The sequence below is a fragment of the Ursus arctos genome, unplaced genomic scaffold, assembly GCF_023065955.2.
Source record: "Ursus arctos isolate Adak ecotype North America unplaced genomic scaffold, UrsArc2.0 scaffold_20, whole genome shotgun sequence".
Taxonomy (NCBI): Eukaryota; Metazoa; Chordata; class Mammalia; order Carnivora; family Ursidae; genus Ursus; species Ursus arctos.
Window position 1 is genome coordinate 14657657 of NW_026622875.1, and position 21539 is coordinate 14679195.

A 21539-nucleotide genomic window follows, 5' to 3' on the forward strand; every position below is an offset into this window, starting at 1 on the left:
CTCTGTCTCATATTCTGCCCTTTTATTTATTTTTTTTTAAATAGCCCTTTAAAAATATAAATCTATTCTTAGCTCCCAGGGCACATAAAAATAGGCTTGCAAGCTAGATCCTTGTTCAGGGGAATGGCAGAGCCATGTGATAGAAGGAGATTGGGTCCCGTGATCACTGTGTGGAGGAGAGCACATTGTTTATTAGAGCATCTCACCAAGACTATTATGTAAGAAAGAAACAGACTTTGTGTTGAGCCATTACATGCTTGGGTCTACTTGTTACTGTAGCTCAGCCTAACAAAAATACAGAAAATTGAAAAATTTAATTTGCAAACATTTTTATTGCAGAAAAGTATAATAGTGAATTAAGAAGACTTTTGGGCACAATAATATAAATAAAAGTACATAGGAGAAGTGGTACAAGAATATAAGCTTAAGGAGAAAAGGGAATGATGTAAAATTTCGGACTGTTAAAGAACTTGTTTATATATATTTTTAAATGGATGATGATAGGCATCAAATTTCTTGGATTTTAGATTCAATTGGATATTTTAAAAAGAGTATAGCTATAATTTATTTTAAAATACACATATTAATAATATGCTGGAAATGATAACCTTTGCAATTATTTAAACATATGAAATATTTTAGATGTCAACTAAAAATTTTGTGAAGGGATTCATGGTTTTAAAAAATTCTTTTAGGAGACATGCCAAAGTTCTTTGAACAGAATTCCAAGAACCTTTAAAGACTCAGAACCAAACCTCTTGTAAAAGCTTCATAGATTCACTGGGGCTGGAAGAACAAGTAGTGGCTTTTTTGGTCCACCCATCTGCCCTTTTTGAAATCCCGTGTCCAGGTCACTTCAGAAAGTGTGCAAACAGAGGACTGTCTTTGCATGTCAAGAGTCCTGCCAGTGGTGTCACTCAGCTAGGTACAGACTCATTTCTTCTGACCTTAGATTCCTCACTGAATCATGAGGATGAGAGCTGTTTTCTTCCTTTCTTTCAAAAGTCTTCCTTTCTTGGTTGTTCTGAGGATTCCTGAGTTAAACATTTGTGAAGTACTTTGCAGTATTTGGCTGAAACTACAAAGTTGCATTTGTTATTGTTGGAGGGATGAAAAGTATTATGCAAGTGCAAAGTATCATTTTCTTTCCAGGCCATACAGCATTGCCAAGCTGAACCCCCAGGAAACTCTTGACCCCATCCCCTTGCAAGGCCTCTTCATTTACATAACCAGCCACACAAATTGAGCTAACCAAGGTCTCCTAGGAGTGGATTTGCACTTTCTCCTTTTCTTCAGAGAGTTTCTGTCTGCCTAAGAGGTGTGATAACTTTGTCCTCGGGCGGAACTGAGAATCTTTACTTGGTCCTCCTGCTCCAGGAGTCAGGAGAAGAGAGGAAGACCCTGGACAGTGAGTAAATTATGAGGATTGAGTTGTCCTTGTCTACTCACAGTGACTCATAAGTCACTTCACCTCTCTGAGCTTCATTTTCCTGATCTAAGAAATGAGAGAATTGGAATAAGTAATTTCCATGAGTCCTTCACACTTAAAAATTTCCTCTTAGCATGTCAAAATGCTGAAAAACCGCTCTGAAAATTTCAGTATATTGGTGTGTATCATTTGGGAATGTGCAATATATGCCAAGAGAAATACAACCAAATTAAATGAATGAGAGATGCCGTTATCCAAATAACTTCAGGGTAAAGTTCTTTATTTAATTTCAGTTTTCCTAATAAATGTGTTTTATACTGTTAGATCTATGTGGCTGCTGCTGGTGGTGGTAGACGTGACGGTGGTGATAGTGGTGGTGGTGGAGGTGATGGGGGCGGTGGTAGACACAGTGCGTAAACGTCACAGTGACCTTGACTGAAAATACATATGCTAATGTTTTCATCGCAGAGTCAGTTCCTCTTTATAATTCCCACAGTATGTTAACACATTGCCTTGCAAAAATCAGGTGCTCCATAAATGTTTGATGAAAAAGTTATCTGGCAGATAACTACAGATGCATCTTGCTCTAATATCTAAGGCAAAAACTAACACTCTTGTAAGACCTCAGGTTTAATTTCACTTAATATAATAGGCTTTCTAAGAAAGCTCTGAAAATACTGTCACTGATGTAATTTTAATTGATGTTGCTCATACTTAACTCCCTAGAGAAGGATGAAAGCTTATGCAGATTATAGGAGGGCTGTTTGTCAGTAATGGAAAAAAAAAAGACCACTGAAGTCAATCCACTCAAAAAGGGATCAAAACTTCACAAGAAGAAGTTTGACTTGGACTATATCTGATTATTACAACTAAAAAGTATAAAAATAATTTTATCTTTTCTGTAACCAAATTAGGTTATTATAGAAACTAAGGGCTAGTCCTTGAAAAGTACAAAATCTGAGTCAAGTATTGCTCTTTTTTTTTTTTTTTTTGAGGCACATAATTTTTCCAACAAAAGTTAACAGCACACAGAATACCCTTCACTTCAACATGCAGAAATAATCAAAGGGTTTCAATAATTTCCCTAGTGCCTATCTTAATCTTTGGATTTTCAGATAATTCCACTAACATGATCATCGTTGTTGATTTTCTTTTTCCAGTTGTTAGCTGGTCTACCAGTTACACAACATTACAAATTCAGTAGTGCCTCTTTATCCACTATGTTGCTTTCTGGGGTTTCACTTCCCCATGGTCAACTGCAGTCCAGAAGCAAATAATGCTTCTTCTGATGTATTATCAGAAGGTTAATAGTAGTCTATTGCTACATCACTATACCTACATCATTCACCTCACTTCATCTCATCACTAGGTATTTTATCATCATCATAAGAAGGGTGAATATGTAGAATAATATATTTTGAGAGAGAGAGACCATATTTACTTAACTTTTATTACAGTGTATTTTTATAATTGTTCTTATTTATTAATAGTGTTATTGGTAATCTTACTGTGCCTAATTTATAAATTAAACTTTATCATAGGTGTGTATGTAGAGGAAAGATATATTATATATAGGATTTAGTAATATTTGTGGTTTCAGGCACCCACTGGGAGTCTTGGAAAATATTCTCTGTGGATACGGGGGGACTAGTGTATACTCTAAAAATAATTGACTTAAAATCTTTTATTTTTTTTGCAAGATTTACCTTTTCATTTTGCATTGTATGGGTGGATAAATACCACTTCCAATAATCATAGGTACTCGAAGTGTTAAATGGAGAGAGATGCTTGAGTATATGTTAGTGAATATTTCTATTACGGGTAACTTTTGCTTTCCTATATCACAGTGTTTCAGTGGATCTCCTGAGAATTAATATTCAGATAACAAAGATACCTTGTATTCACTCAGCCAGCATCCATTTAACATTATTGAAAGAAACTTACCTTGGCAGGTAATATTTTCCAAAGATGGCTGTATCAATATTTCTCATCCCACCTCATCATTTTACCATGTGACCTTGCTCCTTTCTGATCAAGAGTTGGCTGGGGCTTCTGGGTGACTTGGTCAGTTAAGCGTCCAACTCTTGATTTCTGCTCAGTTCTTGATCTCAAGGTTGTGAGTTTAAGTCCCATGTTGGGTTCTATGCTGGGTGTGGAGCCTACTGGGGAAAAAAAAAAAAAAAAGAGGTAACGTCTGTATCCCTCCCTTTAGACCTGGGTGGACTTTTGTGACCTTTCTGCCACACAATGTTGTAAAGTGACTCTGGGTGGTGATTTCAGAGGTTAGGTCATATGATGTTTGTAGTTACAGTTTGTTCATTTTACATTCTGTTGCTACATAGTGCCTCATAATTTATTTATTCAATATACTCTTGAAGAGTATTTGGGTATTTTACATTTAGAGTTTTTAGTGCTATGAACTATGAATATTTTAATATATATATTTGGGAGAACTTATGTAAAAGTTGCTGTTTGGTTTGTACCTAGAAGTGGAAGTTCATGGCTTTAAATATTTTGGACTATTAAGATTGGTTTTTAAATGAGTCACCTTTGACATTTAAAATATTCCTTAGCCTTTTTCATATTCTAGATATTGTCCATAACCTGAAGGGTGCTGCTTAACATCTAAAATCAGAATAAGGCAAGAATAAAGGAACAGGAAGTTAAGACTGGTCACCCCCATAAAACATCGCAAACTGTTGCTCAGTTCGAGCCAGTTGTCAGTCAGGAGTCCAACTGACTGAACAGGGTACCGAGTTCTCAGGAGTAGGGACCCTGGAACACCATGGCAAGTAATACTGGAGGGATTCTCAGCCATTTCCAAAGGAGTCTATGGCTGTTTTCTTGGATGACTGTATACTGGGGAAAGAATACTCAGACATTTCAAGGATTATTAGATAGAGGTTCTCAGTTGATACTGACTGATATTTGGAGCCCTGAAGCATTGTCGTGCCCCTTTGCCTACAGTTAGATATAGGGATATGGGGACCAGATGAATAAATGGAATTCTGGCTAAAGTCTGACTCAGAGCAGATTCCGTAGGTCTGCAGATACATCTCTCTGAATATATAATTGGGATTGACACATTTGGCAATAGGACTAATCCCATATTGGGCCCTTAGCCTATGCAGTGAAAGCTATCACGGGGGATAAGGCCATGTAGAAGCCTTTGAGATGGCACCCTGCCAAAGTGCTCACTCCCAGCAAGACAGTAAATCAAAACCAATATTGCATTCTGGGGATGGGGGCGGAGAGTGGTAGAGATTAGTGCCACCACTAAAGTGTGCAGGGGAGTGCGCAGTTACTATCATATCTCTGTTTAATTTACCAGTCTGAATGGCAGAGAATGACTAGACTACCACAAGTTCAACCAAGTAGCAGCCATGATTGCAGCTGCTGGGCCAGCCACATTTTCCTTGTTGGAGCAAACTGATAAGGCCTCAGATACTTGGTATGAATGGTTAATTTGGCAAATGAGTTTTTTTCCATTCCAATTTGAAAAGAGGATTGGAAACAGCATTCATGGGGAAGGAACAACATTTATTTATAGTTTCCCCCCAGGGATATGTTAACTCTCCTACCCTCTGTTATATATAGTTCATATATAGATCTGGACCATCTGAACATCCCAGAGAACATCACTGATTCATTGCATCAGTGACACTGTGCTGATCAGGCAGAATGAGCAAGATATGGCTAGGATGCTGGAAGCCTTGGGAGGAGACATTCACACCAGAGGACGGGAGACAAACTCTATGAAGATTCACAAAACTGCCACTTCAGTGAAGTTTATAAGGATTCAGTAGTCAGGGGTAATTTGGGACCTCTCCAAAGTAAAACATAGAGTGTTATATCCTGCACCTCCTACTATAAAAAAGGGAAACACAATGCCTGGTGGGTTTCTTTATGTCCCAGGGGCAACATATTCCATACCTAGGAATGCTATTGTAGCCCAAATACTAGGATTTATAGAAGGCTTTATTTATGGGAGACACCCAGAGCTAGAAATGACTCTACAGCAAGAACAGGTTGTGGTGTGAGCAATGCTGTTACTTTCCCTACCACCTGGCAGAACCTATAGTGTTGGAGGTAGGAAAAGATACTGTGTAGGATATAGTAAGCCCCAGTGGGAGAATAACAACATAGGCCCTGGGACTTCTACAGCAAGGCCATGCCATCCTCCGAGGAGAGTTATATATCTTTTGAAAAACAGCTCCTGGTATGTTACCAGGACCTGGTGGAGATAGAGCACTTGGCCATGGGGCACTAAGTGAGCATGCATTTAGAACTGCCTATTCTAAGCTGGGTTCTGGTGGATTTATCAAGTCATACAACTGGACAGGCTCAAGAGTAGTGGTACATCTGGGATTGAGCCTGACCAGGATCAGAGGGCATAAGTAAACTGCAGAAGTAGGTATCCCAGACTTGTGTCATCCACCATCCATGTACCAGCTGCCCTCATTCTCTGTAGGGTCCCAAGCAGGGGGAGGAAAAAGCCCAAGCTTACTTTATCAATTGGTCAGTTCAGTATGTGGGTGCAAGACAAAAATGGGTAGTGGCTCAGAAACTTCCCAGTGGGTAGAGCTTCATGGGTTTCAGGTTATTTACTTTGTGTGGAAGGAGAGGTGACTGCCTGAGATGCGAATATATACACTTTCCTGTGCAATGACCCTGAAAGTGAAAGGACTGGAACACTGAAGACCAAGAGGTCAGAAGCAGAAGCATGTTAGATGGATATATGAGAGCAGGAATGAAGTATGGAGATTTTGTGTTACAGATTAATGCCCTCTCAAAAGTATTCACCATTGAAGAGGCATTAAAAAAAAAAAACAAGTAAAAAAATGGATTTGGCCAGTTGATGCCAGCCAGTCTTTGCCATAAACCATCCCAGAACTGACATGATGACAAATGAAAAGTAACAGAGACAGAAGCCATGCATTATCCAACAGCACGGGCTCCCACTTACCAAAGCTAATCTAGCTCCTGCTGCTTCTAAATGTTCAATGTACCAACAACAGAGATAGCCTCCAATATGGCACTATTCCTAGAAGAGTCCAACCAGCCATTTGGCAAGTTGACTATAGTAGGCCCCCTCCATCCACTTTGTCTGCATAGGAATAGATAACAATTCTGGGTATAGATTTGCTTTTCATGCTTACAGAGCCTCAGTTAGCACCACTACCTGGAAACTTGCAGAATGCCTCATCCATAGACATAAAATCCCACACAACATAGCACTTGCTCAGGGAACTCACTTCGCAGTGAAGGAGGTACAGATATTACCCCTTGGCTATAGAATGCACTGATTGTATTACATACTGCAATATTTAGAATTAGCTAAACTGATAGTCAAGGCACAGCTAAAGCACCAGCCTACAGGCAATACTCTGCAGGGATGAGGAGCCACCCTTCAGGGTGCAGGGTATACACCAAATCAAAGACCTCTATTTGATATTATATCACTTACAGGAGGAATGCATGAGTCTAAGAACAAAGAGGTGGAAGCAAAAGTGGACCCATTTAACACCATTCCCAGTGATCCTTTGGGGGACTTTGTGTGTCCCATCTTTGCAGCTTTGGAATCTATAGGGTTAGAGGTTCAGGTCCCCAAAGGGAGTAGTACACTCTTGCTAGGGGACCTGACAACAGTAACATTTAACTGTAATCTGTGAATGCCATGTACACACTTTATTTTTTTTTTTTAAGATTTTATTTATTTATTTGACAGAGATAGAGACAGCCAGCGAGAGAGGGAACACAAGCAGGGGGAGTGGGAGAGGAAGAAGCAGGCTCATAGCGGAGGAGCCTGATGTGGGGCTCGATCCCATAACGCTGGGATCACGCCCTGAGCCGAAGGCAGATGCTTAACCGCTGTGCCACCCAGGCGCCCCCATGTACACACTTTAGACTCCTGTGTCCAGGGGACAACAGCAAGAAGAGTCACCATCATTCTGGCTGGGATCAATGACCCTGAGCAGCAGGAGGAGTAAAGGCTGCTACCACACAAGGTGTAGACAGGGAGGAATGTGCACAACCAGGTGATCCACTTGGTGCCTCTGGGGATTAGTTTTTCCCATTATAACTGTGAATGGACAGCAGCCCCAGTCTAAGAAGGGTGTGATTCCAAGGGCTTGGGCCCCCTTAAAATGAAGGTTTGAGTTGCACCACCAGGTAGGCAAGCCATCAGCACCTGCAGGGGAGATGGCATGGGCTGTGGAGACTTTAGGGTGGATAGTGGAGTTGAGAGAGAAGATGAATACCAGTTCTGGCCTCAAGACCAACTGCCACAGCAGGGACTGTGATTTGTCTCATTAACCACTGAAGTTTCCCCTCAGGAGAGAGGTCCTTAAGAACCATGGAAGAACCGCATCCTGAAATGGATGGGAGGAGTCAGTCTGTTTGATGCAGTTTGTCTAGACAGTGGTGAAAGCCATGTGGGTTCACTGCTTAGGGCTCCTTTCAGTAGAGACCCTCCTATGAGAGCAGCCAGCTGACACCGCCAGTGGCCACTCCTGTGGAATGACTGCATTGTTCACACGGGGAAGGCCATGATCTCAGTCTGCCTGTGACTGAGCCCAGCAGTGTGCTAACGCTGAGCCATCCCTGCCCACCCTGGGACTCCTCTCATGGTCAGTCATTGTCTTGGAGTTTCCCATCACCCTGGCTAGGACTTTCTTCAAGCTGTGCTGCAGTCTGAGGCACTTCTACCCAATCCTCCTTCCTTCACTTTCCTCCTTTCACAGGTATCAGACCTGCGTGGAGATATGAAGGCTTTCCTGGCCTACTCTTCCTCCTTTTCTCTTTTCTTCTTCTTCTTCTTCTTCTTTTTTTTTAAAGATTATTTATTTTACCCCGAATCTCCAAGGAACTGTTGAAAAGGAAAAACAAAGCTGGGGGCATCACAATGCCGGATTTTGAGCTGTACTACAAAGCTGTGATCACAAAGACAGCATGGTACTGGCACAAAAACAGACACATAGACCAATGGAACAGAATAGAGAACCCAGAAATGGACCCTCGGCTCTTTGGGCAACTAATATTTGATAAAGCAGGAAAAAACATCTGGTGGGAAAAAGACAGTCTCTTCAATAAATGGTGCTGGGAAAATTGGACAGCTACATGCAAAAGAATGAAACTTGACCACTATCTCATACCATACACAAAAATAAACTCCAAATGGATGAAAGACCTCGATGTGAGACAGGAATCCATCAAAATTCTAGAGGAGAACATAGGCAGCAACCTCTACGACATCGGCCAAAGTAACCTTTTTCAGGATACATCCCCAAAGGCAAGAGAAACAAAAGATAAAATGAATTTATGGGACTTCATCAAGATAAAAAGTTTCTGCACAGCCAAGGAAACAGTCAGAAAAACTAAGAGGCAGCCCACGGAATGGGAGAATATATTTGCAAATGACACTATAGATAAAGGACTGGTATCCAAGATCTACAAAGAACTTCTCAAACTCAATACACGAGAAACAAATAAACAGATCAAAAAATGGGCAGAAGATATGAACAGACACTTTTCCAATGAAGACATACAAATGGCTAACAGACACATGAAAAAATGTTCAAAATCATTAGCCATCAAGGAAATTCAAATCAAAACCACACTGAGATACCACCTTACGCCAGTTAGAATGGCAAAAATAGACAAGGCAAGAAACAACAATTGTTGGAGAGGATGTGGAGAAAGGGGATCCCTCCTACATTGTTGGTGGGAATGCAAGTTGGTACAGCCACTCTGGAAAACAGTGTGGAGGTCCCTTAAAAAGTTAAAAATTGAGCTACCCTATGATCCAGCCATTGCACTACTGGGTGTTTACCCCAGAGATACAGACGTAGTAAAGAGAAGGGCCATATGCACCCCAATGTTCATAGCAGCAATGTCCACAATAGCTAAATCGTGGAAGGAGCCGAGATGCCCTTCAACAGATGACTGGATTAAGAAGTTGTGGTCCATATATACAATGGAATATTACTCAGCTACCAGAAAGAACGAGTTCTCAACATTTGCTGCAACATGGACAGCACTGGAGGAGATAATGCTAAGTGAAATAAGTCAAGCAGAGAAAGACAACTATCATATGATTTCTCTCATCTATGGAACATAAGAACTAGGATGATCAGTAGGGGAAGAAAGGGATAAAGAAAGGGGGGGTAATCAGAAGGGGGAATGAAACATGAGAGGCTATGGACTATGAGAAACAAACTGAGGGCCTCAGAGGGGAGGGGGGTGGGGGAATGGGATAGACCGGTGATGGGTCGTAAGGAGGGCACGTATTGCATGGTGCACTGGGTGTTAGACACAACTAATGAATCATTGAGCCTTACATCGGAAACCAGGGATGTACTGTATGGTGACTAACATAATATAATAAAAAATCATTAAATAAAAAAAAAATAAAGATTATTTATTTTAGAGAGAGAGCAGGGGGAGGGGCAGAGTGAGAGGGAGAGAGAGTCCCAAGAGGACTCCAGGCTAGGTGCGTAGCCTGACACGGGGCTCAGTCTCACGACCCTGAGATCACAGGGGGCTGAAACCAAGAGGCAGTCACTCAACCAACTGAGCCACCCAGGCACCCCTCTCCTTTATTCTTTATGACATATCCCCCAGTACATTTCTTGCTCATGTAATTCTGTCTTGGCGTCTGCTTCCCGGTGGATCTGAACTGACCCACAAATCATTCTTGCTAGTTTTTTTCCAAGTAAGCATCTGTTTTCTCAATTTTTTTGTTTCTCGATGAAAAGTTTGAATACTGAAGATTAAACAGACACCTACCTTATAAATCCAGGTATTTCTGCTGGCCTCTGCAGAGGAGTTACAGAACATGTTAGTGTCGTCTAGAACTTAGAGATTAATTTTTGTCTGTTTGCTGAAGGGCAAGTTCACTTTCAGTGTTTTCCTGGATTACTTTCATGGTTCCCTCCTTCCTCCCTCCCTTTGGACACCAGTGGTGGGGACATTGTTTGTTTCCTTTAGATCATAGAACTACAAATTCAAATGACATGACATTTTGAGAAGAATAGAAACTCCTGATTTAAGTGAGGCCCTTTTGAGTTCAGATGGATTTGTGATAACCAAAAGAAAGAGCAGTCTTGTTCCCAGACCAGCTACACACTGCTGCTCCAAGCTGTGGATTAATGAAACTGGCACAGGAATGAACTTGGTTGGGATTTTCTTTGGTGGGATTTTGTGGCCACCAAGAAGTTTCCCTTGCAAGTAAATAAGTCTGGGTGGGAAAATGCCTGTATGTGGGGGTTCTTATTTCCTCTCCCAAAAAACCAACTCCCCTCCCCACCGCCCCCACCACCCCGCCCCTGGCAGTGGTAAAATAGAAAGATTGACTAAGGGTAAAACTCTGGACTTGACACAAAGGTTTTTGGTGATTTTAGGCAAAATGATCTGGTCTCTTTCATACCAACAGCTTGCTTTGGAGTCTGTAAAGTTTGGCCTCCAAACTTATTTGGCCAAGCTGTCCAGAAAGTCAAAGGGAGGATTCATTAGCAAGAATGAAATTTACCACCAGATTGTGTCTATCCTTTGAGCCGAACAGACTGAAACTTATTTCTTGGCAGTCTCTTTGTGGGGTGTTCAAACACTAACACAAAAAAGTTTTGAAAGCCCTCCATGTCTTTTGGTGAGTAGAGTGTCTACAGGAGCTTATGTGGAGAAATCATATAACTGTTGCTGCTAAGTTGTCAGATAATTCATCAAAAGGGTCCCCCTCTATTGGTGACGAATTTTGTTCTAAGAATGGAATCCATCACTTCCAACTCAAGACCTTATCGTCCGATGTGACATAATGAAGCATCAGTTCTGGGACACCTTAATATACCTGTCCATGGGACAGACAGAAGAGATAGATTTCTCCCTTGAGAATGTGTTTCAATCAACATCACAACTTTGTCCTTTCTCATTGAAAGGTCTATGTTGCCATATTTAATTAATTAAGGCAGTCTTGTAATAATTACAAGAGAAGTGGAAGACTAAAATTCTAGAGGCTTTTTTCCTTGAAGGCCATTAACCAGTTTTATTTTTATAGATGCAATGCCAAACAGCCAAAGTCTAAATTACTATGATTTCTAATATTGAACTCCTGGCTCTGCAATCTATACAAGGGAATAGCCTCGATTGACACTTGCATAGATAATAGTTATGGATTTTTTTTTTTTTTTTTTTTTTTTTAGTAAAGTAGTAGCTAAATCTCAGGGATCTTCTCATTCACTTTTTCTCTGGCATTTTATCAAGGTGTTTTAAGTAAAACTCTTCTGAAATGTCTGCAGATTATTTTCCCTTCTGTGAAACACAAAACTTTGACAGGTAGGAGGAAATAAATAGAATGAATGTCTCTTGCCTGAAATCTCTGCTCAAAAAGTGGGAGATGATGATTTAGTAGAATTACAACGTGCAGCCTCTAGGTTAGTGCCCAGGTAGCCCTAAAATTGTGTAGCTGTCAAGGGCATCATGTGGTTCCTCCAAGTGTTTTGTTGTGATTCATTTCTAAAAGGCAAACAGCTGAAAGACTTGGTTCATGCTAAGAAATACTAAGCATATGAACTCAAGCTGTTATTCCATGTCTGGGGTCCTCTGCCTGGGCCTTCTTTTCTGGGAGCTTCCTGTCTGCCCTTTAGGGTTATGCTCATTGTACTTATTCTTGACCTTGCTCTTGCCCCCCTCCCCCATCAAAAGTGATTGGTCCAAAGATGGACACCTGATTCAAATTAAACCAGAGATCTTTCCCTTGGGATTTAGACCTGAGGCAAAAGTCCATTTCTCTTTTAAGAGGAATTGCTTGTAGGGGTGTCTGGGTGGGTCAGTGGATTAATGTCTGCCTTTGGCTCAGGTTGTGATCCCAGGGTCCTGGGATCGAGCCCCATGTCGGGCTTCCTCCTCAGCAGGGAGTGTGTTTCTCCCTCTCCTTCTGCCTACCCCCCACTTGTGTTTGCTCTCGCTCACTCTCTTTCTCTCTCAAATAAATAAAATCTTTAAAAAAAAGAAAAAGAGGAACTGCTTGTAATATGTGAAATTGTGAGGCATAGAAAAGCATGTACCATGCAGAAAAGGCTGCTTTGTCCAGAAACAATGAAGTAGATAATGTAGAGAAAAGCAGAGACAAGGGAAAGAGAGGGAGAGGGAGGGAGGTGTGCACGTCCTTATGTTCCATGCAGTATCCTTATAACTGCTCCCTTTTGCTTTCGTGAACATAACTTTTTACCTGCAGCCAAGAGAAGCCTTAACTACTTTTCCTCCCACTTCTTGAGAATGTATGATACAGAAAATGTGAATTTGCCCAACCAGGTAGTCCTGAAGTCACAGGACACGCTTTGACCCTTCAAGAACTTCCTCTTGCTGCTATCATAGAATAAATATGCCTGCTTTCTGTGTTCTTCTTCTCCCACACCAGTCCTCTAAGGGTCTAGAAAGACTCAACTTGAGGACCAGGACACACTGAAGTTTTGGGGCTCCCAAGGATGGCTGTGGTAGCTAGCCATCATCTGTAATATATTTTTTTCTATAACAAAACACATTCTGAGTTTCAAATGACCAATTTATAAAATAACTTTAGAAATAAAACCCTTAAAAAAAAAGTCGGGACTGCCTGCTCCATATTAATTAGTAGTGAGGATTCACATGACAGAAGGTTTCTTTAATACACGCACGTACTCCATTAATCAGAGTTTGATTACATTTTAAGTATCCTCCAACACATTTGAGTTTTCATTTATTTAATGAGGGAGGAGACAACTAGAATTTAAATTTTAGGAGCCTCTGTGCACTGAATGGCCATTAGATGACAAAGCAATTGTGAAATGATATTAGAGGGATAAGTCAATGGAGGAAAAAGAACTAAAAATATCCTATCTTTTTGAGGGACAGCATTCTGTAATCTTACAAATGAGGAAGCAATTAAGACTCTGATTCAGTTAAGAAGTTATGAGAGAAATACGGGCGCCGGGGTGGCTCAGTCGGTCGAGCATCCACCTCAGTCGGTCGAGCATCCAGCTTAGGTCATGATCTCAGGGTTGTGAGATCAAGCCCCGAGTTGGGCTCTGTGCTCAGTGGGGAATCTACTTGAGATTCTCTCTCTCCCTTTCCTTCTACTCCTGCACGCCCCTCTAAAATAAATAAATAAAATCTTAAAAAAAATAAGTTATGAGAGAAATATAATATGAAAGCCTATAGGCACTACAGGGTTTGAGTTCTGGCTCTCTTGTTATAAACTGATGACCTTCGGCGAGGCACGAAGTCTTCTGAACCTTTGTTTTCTTCTGTATAATAGGAGGCCTAGTAAGGCTTGTCTGCCAATTCTAGAGTTACTGTAAGATTCATGTATAATTGCACAGGTGAAATTGTTTTATAGTCTGCAAAATATATAAACATTATTTACTACTCCCATGATAACTGAAGTACTAACAACTTTTAAGTATTATGACTAGGTGGAAATGTCTATGGTCAAATGGTCCAATTAGGACTTACGTGGCACTACACGAGAATAAATTCACTCTTTAAGATTATCTGTAAATATATAGTTTTTTGTTTTTTTTTTTTAAAGATTTTATTTATTTATTTGACAGAGATAGAGACAGCCAGCGAGAGAGGGAACACAAGCAGGGGGAGTGGGAGAGGAAGAAGCAGGCTCATAGTGGAGGAGCCTGATGTGGGGCTCGATCCCATAACGCCGGGATCACGCCCTGAGCCGAAGGCAGACGCTTAACCGCTGTGCCACCCAGGCGCCCCATGTAAATATATAGTTTTAAAGGAAACTTGTGTCATTTTTAAGTGTGAGTTGAACTCACATCCATCGAGTCTGTGCTCTTGTGGAGCAGAATTTGAGTCCTGGCCCTCTCTTCATCCCAGACTGGTTTGATTGCTCCTCTCCTCTTCTTGGCTCCAAAAGGGATTGACCTTTTCTGACCAGGCATGAAAGGTGGCCTCACTTGAGTCTGGACAACGCTGAGACAGAGGGATAAGAGGAGAGCTTGTATATCCTGGGCTCCTGTCAACGTGACAAACAAGACAGAGAAGGGCAGTGGCTTGAACAGCTGGTGTAACCAGATCTGGGACTTATTTGGGTAGAGGGAGGAGTTCAGTGACATCATCAACCAGTGACTGTCCTATCAGGTGGTGGACTCTTCCAAGTTTAGCTTGAAAGATCACTTCTGGTGTTGCATGTAGTGGGCACTCAAACAATATAAATATATTTTTTGAATGTATAAATAATGCTAATAACCTTGAATTTACCTCCAAACACTGCTATTAGTTCTCTCATCATACCCAAAATGATACTAATAATATGGTTTGGGCTTCTGAGGGTGATGATTCAATTTCTCTATTATGTAATGCATTTATAGATTTACACAGACCTAAGTACATAGAGAGAAACATTTATCTTTTTTATTTTTACATTTTATTTTTTAGCATTTAGGGATTATTTTTAGCATCTTTTCATTCATCTTTTCCCATGTTTTTGAACAAAGTTGTAATTATAGTGTTCATAGATACTTGTTTCCAGATGTATTTCTTCAAAAATAATAAAAATTATCTTTTTCACATTGGTACGTTATCTTCAGAAGCTCTATTTCATATTTTAAAAAAGATTTTATCAATTTTTTTAAGAAAAATGGGGGTACCTGGGTGGCTCAGTTGGTTAAATGTCTGCCTTCTGCTCAGGTCATGATCTCAGGGTCCTGGGATGGAGCCCCACATTGGGCTCCCTTCTCGCTGTCCCTCTGCCTGCTGCTCCCCCTGCTTGTACTCTCTCTCCCTCTTCTGTGTCAAATATTTTTTTAAATTTTTTAATTTTTAAAAAATATTTTATTTATTTATTTGACAGAGGGAAAGATAGCCAGCGAGAGAGGGAACACAGCAGGGGGAGTGGGAGAGGAAGAAGCAGGCTCATAGCGGAAGAGCCTGATGTGGGGCTCGATCCCAGAACGCTAGGATCACGCCCTGAGCCGAAGGCAGATGCTTCATGACTGAGCCACCCAGGCGCCCCTCTGTGTCAAATAAATACATGAAATCTTTAAAAAAGAAAAAAATGAAAAAGATTTTATTTATTTATTTATTTATTTATTTATTTATTTATTTATTTTAGAGAGAAAGCTAGAGAATGAGTGGAGGGAGGGGCAGAGGGAGAGTGAGAGGGAAAGAATCTCAAGCAGACTCTATACTGAGTGAAGAGCTTCAGGCAGGGCTTGATCTCAAGACCTAAGATCATGACCTGAGTTGAAACCAAGAATCGGATGCTTAACTGACTGAACCACCCAGGCACCCCCATAAGTACTATTTCAGATAGCTATCAAAAACTTCATTAGATATTAAGCTTTCACAAATATGTGGCCAATTTCTTGTTAAATATTTAGGATACTTCTAATTAAGATTATGCTGCAATTGGCAATATAACTTTACAATATAGCTTGATAGTTAATCTCTATTTTTTTCTAAGAAGATATGTATTAATTTATTTTTTCCATTTAAAAATATCTTCCCCAGTACAAAAAAAAAAAATAGTGAAAATAGTAGAGGACAAACTACTTGCACACAGTACCCAAGTAAAAACTAAATCTCAGAAAGCCCCCTTTCCTCTAATCTGACTGCATTGCTGAAGCAAGAGATAACATTAGGGAGAACACAATCCCATCCCTCATCATCATTATCAAAATTATCTTCCTTATATGATCATGCCCATCATGCATTTATTAGGAACACCAAAGTGAAGCCTGACAATGAGACCTGTATCTGCAAAGAATACGTGCAAAAATGTGTGGCAGGACCAACTCATTTTGATTTAAGTATTTGATTTAAGTATAACCTTGCTGTATGCTGGACATTGTGCTAGACATTTGGGATGCAGTAAATTATGAATACACAAGTGTCACATTTGATTTGTCAAGGAACTGGTCAACTCTGATCCTCCTAGTGAAATAAAGATTAATCTTATGCCAACAGTTTTTTGGACTCTTTATTATTCAAACCCTTATCTATTCAAGGTCCTTGTCTGCTTAGTTCCTCTTCAGTTGCTAATGCTGATTCTGCTCTGGGAATTTTCTCTATACTGGTTCAGCAAGCCCAGGCAGGTTCTGCCTCAAGGGCTTCTGGGCTGGAGTCCTCTAACAACTTACCCACCCCACCAAGTTTCTGACCATTCGCCTTAGCTGGAATCAGTCACCCACACCAAGTCAGCAATTCAGAGGGGCAGGGCTGAGGAAAGCAGCTTGTGGCTTTCCTGAGGCAAATATGGCAGATGACGAAGTCAAAACAACAGCCATTGGGCTGGGTGACCACCGGTACTGAGCCCGGCTGTGTGGAGAACACCTTCTTAGATGTGGGGAAAAACAGAAAGAAAACAAAGCCCTCTTAGACCTGTCCTCAAAAGGCTTTCAGTTCTCTTCAGGAGCTGATTCCATATGAAGTGCCAAAACTGTAATGAATGGTGAGAGGCTACTTTACAAACCGTTAGGAGTATGCCAGTGGGTGCTAAAAGAAGAATGGACAAAATCATGTAAGGATCATCATGCCTTCAATAAGGACTTGTGGGCTTCAAAGGGGCACTTCCATGAAGAATGTAGGATTCTTCTAGCCCCAGCAGCTAGAGTTGAGGAGGCAAGAGATAACTGAGGTAAAAGTTAGAATATAAGACAGTGTTATAGATGATTATGTGTCAAAGAAACAGACACGAAAACAAAGGAAAAGACAGGAATAATATGAATTTAAGGGAGAGAGACTAATGGAGGCTTGACAATGGAATATGGACGGCAGTTTTGAGCAGGGTTCAAATAGAGATATTTGTAGTGAGGGAACAGGCTAAATGTGCTTGGGTCAGAGCCTGGCGGGAGTGGATAAAGACACATTTGTGTAAGAATCAAGGTCAGAAAGCAATGAAGATGGCAGTTTGTTGCAAGTCCTTGGGTGCTAGATTGATAGCTCTGACCTTTTTTCGTGTGGGCAGCTGTTAAAAGCTTGAGAGCCAGGGAATGACATCATGAAAATAGGAGGCCAGAAAGGAGAGACTGGAGGCAGAGAAACCAGGTAGGAGCCACTCCAAGCACTTTGAGATAAGGTCTTGTTGTGGGAGCAGGAAAGGAAGGATGGTTTTGAGGGACACAGGATAAAGAATCACTTGCTATTGGTTGGATGGAGACAGAAAGGAGGAGGGATGGATGGCTCAGGGAAGTTTTCAGTAGGAAGTGTGTTGAGGGGAAGATTAAGAAGCAGGTATCAGCTTCTAGAGGAAAGTATTTGCAAGCGGAGAAAATTTACTTACTCTCAATTGATTATTATTATTTTTAAAGATTTTATTTATTTATGTGACAGAGAGACAGCCAACGAGAGAGGGAACACAGCAGGGGAGTGGGAGAGGAAGTAGCAGGCTCCCAGCAGAGGAGCCCAATGTGGGACTTGATCCCGGAACGCCGGGATCACGCCCTGAGCTGAAGGCAGACGCTTAAGGACTGCGCTACCCAGGCGCCCTTCTCAATTGATTATTTTATAAAAACTGCGGAGTTTCTCTAGGAGATAGGCATGCAGGAGGTAGCACACTGATTTAAAATGACAATACCAGGGAACAAATGGTGACTCGCACAGGATGGGAGAATAGAAAAAGCACTCTGATCTAGAATAAATCCTGGGCTGAATCTGAGGGGTTTTTTCATGAATTCATTGTATGTACTTGGACAAAATGCTTTAAGTTCACTGGGCCAGGTTCCCTATCTGTGAAATGGGGATATAAAACATATTATCTATTCTTTGGGTCTCTCTGAGACTTCAATCACAGTCATTTGAGTGCTCTAGTATGTAACAGAATTTGTGTTAAGAACTTTATTTGCATTTTCTTTTTTAATCCTTAGAATGTTCATTCTGCATTAAAAAAATCCCAAAATTTAGTGACTTAAACCAGGAGTCATTCTATTTGCTCACAGTTCTGCAGTCTGGGCCGGGCAAGGCTCGGTTCTTTTATTCATCCTGATGGTGGTCACTAATGTGTTTGCAGTCAGCTGGGGCCGCTAGGGGCTGGGCTCAGCACAGATGGGGGGTGGCTGGACTTCTCCCTCTCTCCCCGTATCTCAGGGTCTCTCCTTCTCCATGTGGTTTCTTCAGTGGGGTAGCTGGACTTATCTAGGGACTTAGGTGTTCCACAAGTACAAAAATAGAAACTTCCACACCTTCTTAGGGGTTAAGGTGAGGGTTGGGGGGGTAGGGTTGGGGGAGCTAGCACATACTCAATGCTGTATTTTCCTGGTTAAGGCAAGTCACCAGCCTAGTCCAGATATAAGTTGGAAGGGACTTCATAAGGGTGTGACTAACAGGAGGGAGGTCCCGCTGAAAAGCAGCAATGTCACCAACTACCACAATATTATCTCCAACTTGTGAATGAATTATCTGTGACTTAGGGAAGCTAAGTTACTTGCCCAATATAAAGAGTAGAGCTAGGCACTTCAAAACTTGTGTTCTATCATGAGCCAATGGATAAACTTTGTAGTGTTTTAACTGAGAACCCCGTGAAGTGGGTACTGTTATTGTAATTTTCAAAGGAGGAACCCAAGAATAGAGAGCTCCAGTATATTTTGCTTGAGGTGACTCAGGTATTTTACTCCAGAGATTATACATTTAGTCCCTACACCATGCTGCCTCATGTGGGTGGTACCTGACACATCCAAGGGACCTGTAAATGTTATGTCATCTGAAGCTGTTGTTTGAAGGATGGAGCAATTGTCCTCAAACATCCACTATCGTATAGGCTATTTGGGAACTGGGAATTTTCCCTTTGAGTTATCCTGTGATCTGGGCAATTTCCTTTTCAGGGATAAAATTCTCTTCCACTATCTATTTCTTGAAGCTTGGCAAGGAATGAAGACAGCATCCTTGCCCACCCAATCCCAACCCTGATTCTCACTGGCTGATTTTCATGGCTCCCTCAGCATTTTCTTCTTCTCTGGTAGCTGCCAGATACTCCTTACAAAGCAGGCCCTTTCTTCTTGGGTGAGGAACTTCCTGGAGTAGGGCTGGACTCAAGTTTCCATCCTTTAATCATCAAGTTAGCCTTGCAGCTTCTCATTAGTAACCATTTGGTCCCTGTCACTTCCTCTAGTTCCATAGCTAATTTCACCATTGTCATAACTGTGGTGGCTTCTGACAATAGCTTACTGATACTATTTCCGGTGGAGTGACGTGTCGCTTTCCCGTTCCTTCTGCTGGTCCTATGGGCAGAGGATTTTGCTGCACGGGAAATCGGGGGTTCCAGAGTCTCTGGAAAAGAGCTTATGCTCTGCTATCTTTGAAAGTGACCCGCCTGGCTGTCTCTCTGTAAGGCAGCCCTGATTTTTTCCACTCTGTGGGCAGTCTAGAATCAGAGCACACCTTCAAGTATAGATAACGGGGTGACAGGTGCCTCATTTTGGTGGGCTCTTTTCTATTGTGGGCAGTGACAGGGAGTAGCCATTCAGGGAGTGGCCCCCAAATACTCCCTGGCCTTTTCCAAGGCAAAACTATGGGGTGGTCTTGTCTTTCCTGTAAACTTTTCTCCTTCAAGGCAACTCCAGATTTTCACTTTATTTCACCCTTATAAAAATACTGAGGTGCAATACTTGCACTTAATACAATTCTATTTTATTTAATGAAGCGGTATGCAAATGGGCTGGGTGCTGTTCAAGGTGTTTTACGGATCTTTCCTGATTTAGGTAGGATGAGGTCCTGATAAATCCATCGTAAATGGAAAATACCGTAAGTTGAAAATGCATTTAATACTGAACATCATAGTTTAGCCTAGCCTACCTTAAATGTGCTCAGAACACTTACATTGACCTACAGTTGGGCAAAATCATCTAACACAAAGTCTATTTTATAATAAAGTGTTGAATATCTCAAGTAATTTATTGACTACTGCGCTGAAAGTGAAAGACAATTGTTACATGGTCACAGAATGGCTGTAAGTGTAAGTTGTTTTACCCTTCTGATGGCAGGGCTGACTGGGAGCTGTGGCTGCCGCTGCCCAGCATCAAGAGAGTATGGCACTGGTATCACTAGCCTGGGGAAAGGTCAAAATTCAAAATTCCAAGTAAAGTTTGAATGTATATCCTTTTTGCACCATCCTAAAGTGGAAAAATCGTTAAGTCCAACCACTGTTAAGTCCCGGCTGTCTGTACATATATTGCCTCATTTGACTTATTTCATAAACTGTTTGAATCAAATGGCATGGGGATTTGTGAAACGTGACTTACCTCGCAGCCGCTTCCCTTTCCCCCAAGTGGAGAGGGGACAAGGGAAGAAGGAATTGAGCTGCTCCGAAGGCCAAGGCCGCCTCCTAATCCCCGCAGCTGTCTTGTCAAGCTAGATCTAGGGGCTGGGGGTCTCCACCCCTCTCCTAGATCCAGTCGGTGGGAGGGTGGGGTGGTTTTTTCCGGGTCACTGGCGCACCCTCTCTACTCCCAGCCACCTGCTCGGGTTCCATCCCGGCTCCAGGCTCTCTGGAGGGCGTCAGGGACATTCCAATCCTCCCACAACCCGCGCGGATGTCGCGGGGGAAGGGGGGGGCGCGTTTGCTCTCCCTTTCCAGTACCCAGCTTTGGCCAGGTTCCTTCTCAATTTCTAGTGACCCGAGTCACGCGAGGAGACTAAGGTTTGATGAATGGTTTCAAGGTTGTTTGTTTACAACGCACCCATTGGCGAAGCCGCAGCTCTAGTGACAGAGGCACTTTCTGGGCACCGTCTGCGCTCTAGCAGACAACTGCAAGCCAAGATGCCTCCTCGCCAGACCAAATATGGTCACAAGCGCTAAGCAGCCTCCCGTGGAAAGGCTGGCCTTGTCTCCCTGAGCCAGGGCGGACCCAAGCCCGCCCTCAGACAGAACCTCGGATCAGTGCGGCGCTCTGGGCGCTCGGGGCCTCGACACCGAGCACGAAGGGAGGGCGCGGCGGTCAGGACTGGCCCTTCCTCCGCCTGGGCCGCTCACTCGCGTGCCCTCCGCCGCCCCCAGCCTTAGTTTCGGTCCACAAACCCTTGATTAAACAGGCGCAGGCCACTTTCCCTTTGATCCCGCCCTAAGTCCGCGGTAAACTCAAAGGAATGCAGGTCCAGGGCTCCGCGGGAAAGGTCCGCGCGACCG

General features: G+C 42.1%; 1 protein-coding gene and 1 long non-coding RNA gene across 4 annotated transcripts in view; one reads left to right on the top strand and one right to left on the bottom strand.

The window, feature by feature from the left end:
• Positions 1-21539, top strand: part of WWTR1 (WW domain containing transcription regulator 1) — a 174007-nt gene that overhangs the window by 24991 nt on the left and 127477 nt on the right. The window lies entirely within an intron of this gene.
• Positions 313-21173, bottom strand: LOC123000923 (uncharacterized). 3 transcript variants are annotated; one of them, XR_008960630.1, is made up of 4 exons: positions 20656-21173; positions 14236-14435; positions 3374-3588; positions 313-1078 (listed from the first exon to the last, which is right to left on the bottom strand). It is a non-coding gene; the product is annotated as an uncharacterized LOC123000923 (long non-coding RNA). The 3 variants fall into 3 exon arrangements; XR_008960631.1 differs by having other exon boundaries at positions 3374-3591; XR_006409330.3 differs by lacking the exon at positions 14236-14435 and having other exon boundaries at positions 3374-3591.